Here is an 8,676-nt window from a genome sequence, read left to right as displayed (position 1 = left end):
CCAAATTAAAGGACTCTATAGGCAAACAATAAAACAATCTTAGCTTTATATTTATTGACACAAATTCAAGAGAGCTGAGAATGATACACTATTAGCCGGAAGGCAATGGCAGACACTTTCAGCAATGCCAGACTCTTGTCAGCTTGTCATCTTAGCGTAGGTTACGTGTGCGCCCAGAATAAAGTCTAATTCTCTCAGAGTTAAATTAACACTTAGGATTTCGCCATGTACGCCTTCACAGACTCTAAAGGACCTTTTGGGCTTACCTAGGCCATCAAGTCGCAGCATCCAGTTGCACAACCACGGATGCTTTATGCCTGTCTGTTGCTTATCTCCGATCGTTTTCCAAAAATGGAAAACTGGATTTGACTGCATGGACTTTCTTTGAACTGGACGATATACCCCCACAACACTATACAGTGGCAGTTTTCCAAGGAATAACAAGGCTCTCCTGATGTTGAAAAAGGAACAAACACCCGCACACTGTCTTCAAATGCAGTGAACCAACTTTAATAGGGAAACAGCAACGTTTCGGCCTATGCGGCCTTCATCAGGCTATCTATATCGCCTGATGTTAAAACATTTAAGCAGCACTGGAAGGACATTCCCGGGTCGATTTGGGTCGGTCGGTGAATGCCTGTACGTCTTGGACTTAATGGTAGCATCCCAGAGAGTTCATGCACTGGTTACAGCCAATTATTCTGCCATTATATTTGAACAGGCTGTGTGTGAACTGTATGTCCAGAAGGTGGCGTACCGTTTCTTGTTCCGGTTCGGTTTCACGTGACCTTGTTCGATTCACACATGAATGTGTTTTTTGGTTTTGAGAAATCCATATCTGAAAACAAAGTCAAAGTCGTACGATTTGTCACACAGTACACACACGTTACCGCAGTGACATTTCTTCTCTGCATTTGACCCATCTCTTGGAGCGGTGAACTACAGCCATACCGCGCTCGGGAATCATCGGATTAGTTGATTTGACCCCCCAATCCAACCCATTGATGCTGAGTGCCAAGCAGGGAGGCATTGGGTCCCATTTTTACATGTCTTTGCCGGGGATCGAATCCCCCAACCTCAGGGCGGACACTCTAACCACAAGGCCACTGTCTGGTAGGTAAGTTACGTGAAAGAGAACCGGTGCAGGGGACGGATGGTGTACGCCACCTTCAGGAAATCCGGGACTGTAGTTTGAATTGAATGAAACAATGGACTACGCATCTCTGACCCCATGTCTGTTTAGTGACGCTATAGTGCAAATGATAAGCTACCAATGGAAACGTATAAGTAGAAGCTATTAGCAGAAAAGCAATAGGCCTATATGTCAAAATGTTGGTCACACGATGTACTGTGAAACTTCACGGATATATAAAAGTAAATGAGTGAATGTTACATTACTGATGTCTATTTTTTTGTGCTCATTTTTAATAGTCCTTGCCTGGACTACATGTTGTCTCAGTAAGACAGCCCACATGGGATGTCTCCCCTCCACACATGCACCAAAGCATTATGGTAATTGTAGGAATTCAACAATCCAGTCAAACACACAGCCTTCATTATTTGTCTGGCCATAAGGTGCAAATTTCAAATTGTGCTACTGTTATCTACTACAAATACTATTAACATTAAGTGATTGCAGTTTCTTCCAGCTGTGAAATAGCCCTTTAAGTAAAAACTTTGAGGACTTTTTGCAGCACTGGTCCTGTACGTGCTCGCATTGTGATGAAAAGCAGATCGTACTTTGTCTTCATTTGTCCCCAGTGGTGTGTGATCTGTTGTCTGTGACCGTGTCTGCTCTGTGTATATATGGCATGCATGCATACTGTATGTGTACGTTTGTGTTAAAGAGGATTATGTGAGCCCAAGCCCTTGACAATCACCATACTGTAAATTATATTATCCTATAGTCATTTCACAAAACCTGATCTCTGGTACGTACGTAGCAAACGACCACATAAATATTTGCATTTCCTTAGGCTTACAGGGAGTGTATAGAAGACAGTCATTACTTAAGACTAGACTTTATACACAAACCTGCTCAATTTGCTCTCTCTCTCTGGTTTGAGGTTAGACTCAACGGTTGAAAAGCTAAGGACATTTACATTTAAGTGCTGTACTTCTAAAGTACAAGTTTTAGGTATTTATTTGTACTTTACTTGAGTAAATCCAATTTCCAATATGTTTACTTGATCTAGCTACTTTTTACTCCACTATACATCTTGGATCAAAATATAATATACTTTTACTCCACTACATTTATTTGAAAACGTAGTTACGAGTTGCCGTGTAGATTTTAATTATTACTACAAAACATACATTAACCATTGGGACCTTGTAGATTGGCTTTCAAAAGATAGATTTCAAAAGATTTCTATACATTTTAAAACTTCTACTCAAGTTGAACTTAAGTTGTAATAGAGTATTTCTACATTGCTGTATACACTTGAGTAAAAAAAAGTAATTAGTAGGTATAGTTTTTCCACCATGACTCAACATGGGGGGGGGGGGGGGGAACATTATTTATATTATATATAAAAAATAGGTTTCTTTGTGTATCTGCAGTTCTGCGCCCATTATTTCTGTTTCTTACAGAAAGATAACTACAAATGCAAATTTGAACAATATTATTGCTTTTGCATGGTAGTTTATATTTGTCCACACAACACTTGTAGCCTAGCTATTCCCCCTAATCTTGACAAATGGTATATTCCAGGGTACAGGCCCACTGCCCAGGTGCAATGCATTATTGTTAATATAGCAAAGGAGCAGTGGCGCGTTTTTTCAAGCAAAAAGTGGCAGGGAGTCGTTTTGTTTATTGTGCTTTAGCCTCGGATATATAATGGTCTGGAACATATGCATTTTCCTTTCAAAAGAAAAGCAAGCAAAGACAAGGAAATTGTGCTTTAGTTAGTTGGTAAAATGAAAAGGAGAAGCGTTTTTTGGGTAGACAGACAGACTGACTCTGCTGCCCGGCCCGGCCAGCAGACACAGACACAGACCAGACCAGGTGATGAAGAACAAGGTCAGTCTCAAAGACACCTCGACTTATAATATTTTTTAGAAAAGTGCGCTGACCTCTTAATTATTAATGCTGGCAGATGACAGCTCACCCGGACGTGTGTGTGCGTGTGCGTGTGCGTGTGTGTTGCTATTAACATGCTTGCTGAATGGGAAACAGTAAAGTGTGTTTGCGCAATGGACAAACTGTCCCATTTCACGATATAATTCAATTCAAGGTGAAAAGATCAGCTTCACATAATTGGCATGATGGGAAAACATACTTTACATTGCCCAAAGCAGTAGCCTAAAGTGTCAAAATGAAATAAAAGGAGTTGAAAATGGAGAGCAGCCTACTATGAACATCATTAGCCTACAGCATTTTGTAAACACTAAAACAGAGCTATGTCATATTGCGTATAGTTATAGGCTATATACGTCAGTGGTTCCCAAAGTGTGGTCCGGGGATCCTCAGGGGTCCTTGAGGGAGTTCCAGGGGGTCCCCCACCTAAATGATAGTTTGGAACTAGCCGCAATTTGCAACTCTAGATTTTTTTATAATGGGATGAATCTAGAGTTGCAATACCCTCCATTGACTCCCCACTCATCATTTTGCGTTTGCGATCTGCTTGTCTTAATCGACGTTAAACTCACCAACATTGCAGCTGTAGTCCAAGCTTGAATTATTCTCTTTCAATCTGCAAAGCTTGTTTTTCATAAAAATCCCCCGTAGACATGTTATGAGCTACTTTCTGTCAAGAAATTCTGTGCAAGTGATTCTTTTTCTAAGTGCTGGAGTTTGGAAGCGCTCGTCGTAAGTCACTGAACGTCCCTGCATGCATCTGTTTCGCATTTGCACTAGCCCGTCTCCGGACCCCCCGGGTTGAGCTCCTTTGGACCCCTACGACGTAGGGTCCGGTCTCACCGGATTCAAGCGACATGGGACGCAATCTGACTTTCCCTGACTTAGCCCTGTGCTGCGGTGTGGGTGTCACGCTGACATATTCCAAACGAAGCATATGAACGCTATAGGAGACAACGAACCATCTGACCCCCCCCGCGAACGGCTCAGAAGCCGTTAAGTATTTTTAATGTTTGTACGACCGTTTTGGCAGCTCTGAAATTCTCTCTTGTTGACATCCCATTGTACCGCCTCTCGGCATCTCGGTTGGCTAGCAGCGCCTCCCTACGCGCCTCGTAGGCGCAGCTAGCCAACCGAGATGTCAACAAGGAGGGGCCGAAGAGAGAATTTCAGAGCTGGCAAAACGGTCGTACAAACATTAAAAATACTTAACGGCTTCTGTGCCGTTCGGGGGGGGGGTGAGAGGGTTCGTTGTATCCTATAGCGTCCATATGCTTCGTTTGGAATATGTCAGCGTGACACCCACACCGCAGCACAGGGCTAAGTCAGGGGAAATCAGATTGCATCCCATGTCGCTTGAATCCGGTGAGAAGGAACCCTACATAAAGTCATCAAAATGTCAGAAACTTTAGTAGGGTTCCGAAAGGAGCTACATTTGCACATAATGCAGGAGGCAGCAGCGCGACCCCTTAATAAAAACGAGCGCTTCCAAACTCCATTTCTTCTTCTTGACAGAAAGTAGCTCATAACATGTCTACGGGGGATTTTTATGAAAAACAAGCTTTGCAGATTGAAAGAGAATAATTCAAGCTTGGACTACAGCTGCAATGTTGGTGAGTTTAACGTCGTTTAAGACAAGCAGATCACAAACGCAAAATGATGAGTGGGGAGTCAATGGAGGGTATTGCTCTAGATTCATGCCATTATAAAAAAATCTAGAGTTGCAAATTGCGGCTAGTTTGGAACCAAATGGGTCTGTAACTCAGAGTGTACATTTGTACACTCAGAGTTAAATTAACATTGATTTTACAATTATAAATTGGGGGTCCCAGAGATTGAAATGCGATTAAATGGGGGTCCGTAGACTAATGCATTTGAAACTGGGGGTCCTTGAAATTAAACAGGTTGAGAATCACTGCTAGAGCTCATACAAATCTTGGGTCCCTGGTCCCTGGCATATCTTTTCAAATGGGGGGTCCACGGGCTATTTAGTGTCAATTTGGGGGTCCTTGACATGAAAAAGTTTGGGAACCACTATACAGGGTATAAAGCTTTTAAATAACACCAATCCTTTGCAGTCATTTTGGGACAAATGGCAGCATAAGCATTTCTTTCTCAAAACGATTTGAACTATGCACACAGCTGTGTAAAAGTAGCAGTTCTGTTTATACTGTACAGTAGGTCTAGACTTGAGCAGTGCGGTTCCCAAAGGACCCCCAAATTGACACTAATGAGCCTGTGGACCCCCATTTGAAAAGATATGCCAGGGACCCCCTATGAGAGAATATCTTTATGGCTCTAGCAGTGATTCTCAACCCGTTTAATTTCAAGGACCCCCAGTTTGACATGTGTTAGTGGACCCCCATTTAATGGAATTTCTATCTCTGGGACCATATAAAATCAATGTTAATTTAACTCTGAGTGTACAAATGGAACCAACCAAGTGGTTTCATTAACGGGTCCATTTGGTTCCATTTGTACACTCTCAGAGTTACAGACCCATAAGGGTCCATTTGGTTCCTAACTATAATTTAGCTGGGGACCCCCTGGAACTCCCTCAAGGACCCCTAGGGGTCCCCAGACCCCACTTTGGGAAGCACTGGTCTAGAGGTCTATAGAGCGCCAAAGTTCTGTTCTCTTCTCTTCTCTTCTCTTCTCTTCTCTTGTCAGCAGATGGGTAACATTGCTTTGTTATTTTTGTGACATTTTTATTCAGCCTGTCACTTTTATTTGATTAAGAAAGCTATTTTGGCCGCTGCAAAAAATAGAACATATTTGTCTGAGGTCACTGGAGTGTAGCCTTTAAATAACTGATGTTCTATTCAGCAGCACACACACACACACACACACACACACACACACACACACACACACACACACACACACACACACACACACACACACACACACACACACACACACACAGAAGAATAAGTCCTGTATGTTTAGTTTAATTTGGATAAATGGTAAATGGTGCATTTATATAGCGCCTTTATCCAAGGCGCTTTACAGAGATTGTGCATTACATTCACCCATTCACACACACATTCATACACCGATGGCAGCGGAAACCATGCAAGGCACCAACTAGCACATCGAGAGCAATTAGGGGTTCAGTGTCTTGCTCAAGGACACTTCGACAGTAACCCGGAGCCCGGGTTTGAACTGGCAACCTTGCGGTTACCATCCAGGCACTCTACCCCTGAGCCGGCGGCCGGTGGAGAAACTGTTACTTTCAATGCAGTGAGAAATCTGCAGGCCTGGATAACCTTGATGGCAAGTTACTGAAGGTCGAAGCTAAAGTTATTCCAATACCAAAAAAAATCAAAAACAAACATCACAGGGGTTAACAGCCGCCCCATTAGCCTTCTGCCAGTTCTTGCTAAACTAATGGGAAAATATGTCTTTTACCAAATTCAATCACATTTCTCTGAGAATGTATTACTGACTTTCAACATAGAGATGGGCTTTCAACATGAAATGGCTGACAGTTCATAGATGACTATCTAATGAATGTGGATTCTAAGAGTCTGTATTGTTAGATTTTAGTGCCACGTTCAACATTATTGATCACAATCTTCTGCTTGACAAACGTCAATGTATTTATCCAGCAGATCACAGAGTATACTATAATGGGACTCTCTCAGACACTAAACATATTCACTGTGGAATTCCACAAGGAAGTTGCTTAGGTCCTTTGTTCACTATATTTACAAATGACATGCCACTGGTCTTAGACAGGGCCAGTATAGCATGTATTCTGATGACACTACTTTGTATATGTCTGCATGTGGACATAGAAACATGGGTTTATCAGAAAACTGTCAGGATTTAGAAGGCATTTGTAGAATCGTCCTCAGGTCAAAATGGGTTACAGTTCAATTTATATGATTATTTAGTTTGACTAGTGTTCATGCCATTTATTCTGATCTCGCACTATGCAAGTCCACCCATCCATCCCTCTCCAGAGCAGCATTAGTGACTTCCTCCTGGGGGATTCCGAGACGTTCCAAGGCCAGTGAGTCGATGTATTTCCTCCAACTGCGCCTTGGTCTGCCCGGGGGTCTCCTCCCAGTGGGACGTGTGTCGAGGACCTCCCTAGGGAGGCGCCCGAGAGGCATCCTAACCAGATGCCCGAACCACCTCAGCTGACTCCTTTCCAGGCGAAGGAGCAGCGGTTCTACGGGAGATGCCAGCCACCCGTCGAAGAAAACTCATTTCGGCCGCTTGTTTTCGCGACCTTATTCTTTCGGTCATGACCCACACTTCATGACCATAGGTGAGAGTAGGAACAAAGATTGCTCGGTAGACAGAGGGCTTTGCCTTCTGGCTCAACTCTCTTTTCATCACAACAGTGCGGTACAATGTCGCAATGCGGTATGCAAGTCGCTCTGGATAAATCATTCCTTCACAATGCTGTGGCAAGAGGAGGTGGTTTCAGACATTGCTTGAGGAACAATTAAAGAGCTAGAAATAAGAAATAAGAGAAATGATCTTGGATCATGGATGGAGAAAGAGGATGATGATGGTGGTGAGGGCAAAACTGCCCCTCAGGATCACAATAAGGTCACCTGGTATTGATTTTCTGTTCTCCCAATCTATTTGTCTGCCCCAGTGGGTTCTGGAGAATGGTGCGGAGCTTAACGGAGTTAAGATGTTCTAGTCTAAGTGCAGTGATGGGAAGTTGAACATTAGCAGTTCAAAGAGGAGCATTTTAGAGCCTTGTTTATCCCTGAAGGAATGAACAACAGCAGACTGTTAACTTTAATTAGACTGAGGTACGTGTGACAGAGCTCAGCTAACCGTGACAGGCTGTAAACATAATCATTTTCACTGCGTAAAAATGCGATGAACAAAATGGAAGGAATTATCTATTTTTTGATATCTCACCCGCCTTTGGAATTACATCATGTTCACAACCCTAACCCGCACGGTGCGACAGGCCCTTTTTACACCGGTGTTGAACCGGCGACACAATTCCATTCAAAAGAGCTTTATTGGCATGAGAAAACATACGTTTACATTGCCAAAGCAAAAAAGTGGAACAACACATTGTGAGCTTGTAGATCTGCTGTTTTCAAAAAGAGCATGATAGGGTAATGAATATGAAGGGGAGTGGTGCATGTGACTCATACGCGCGTGCACACGCACGCACACACAGTATTAAGGGGAGAGAGAGAGAGAGAGAGAGATGGGTCATGTTGCTGTCTGTCTGTATCCTCTGGGCATGCTATGCTTTTTTCTTTGGAAGTCACCTCGGTCGCTTGCTCGCTCGCTCTGCTTGTTTTCAATCTCTCTCTCTCTCTCTCTCTCTCTCTCTGTCTCACGCGCACACACACAGAGGCTGGAAACACCTGTTTGGTCCCATCTCATCTCCCCCCCTAGCTGCACGCACGCACGCACGCACGCACGCACGCACGCACGCACGCACGCACGCACGCACGCACGCACTGCTCTGTTTCTTTCTTTCTTTTCCTCAACACACTGTCAACATGCGTTTTCTTTGTTGGAAAGTGAGTACAATTTAGATCTTTACTTGAGTATTTCCAACTCCATCTTTGTACTTCTACTCCACTACATCTCTGAGGGAAATATTT

The sequence above is a fragment of the Electrona antarctica genome (genome assembly GCF_951216825.1).
Source record: "Electrona antarctica genome assembly, chromosome: 23".
NCBI classification, from domain to species: Eukaryota; Metazoa; Chordata; class Actinopteri; order Myctophiformes; family Myctophidae; genus Electrona; species Electrona antarctica.
The sequence above is the reverse complement of the archived record's forward strand: the minus strand, read 5'-3'. Positions refer to the sequence as shown.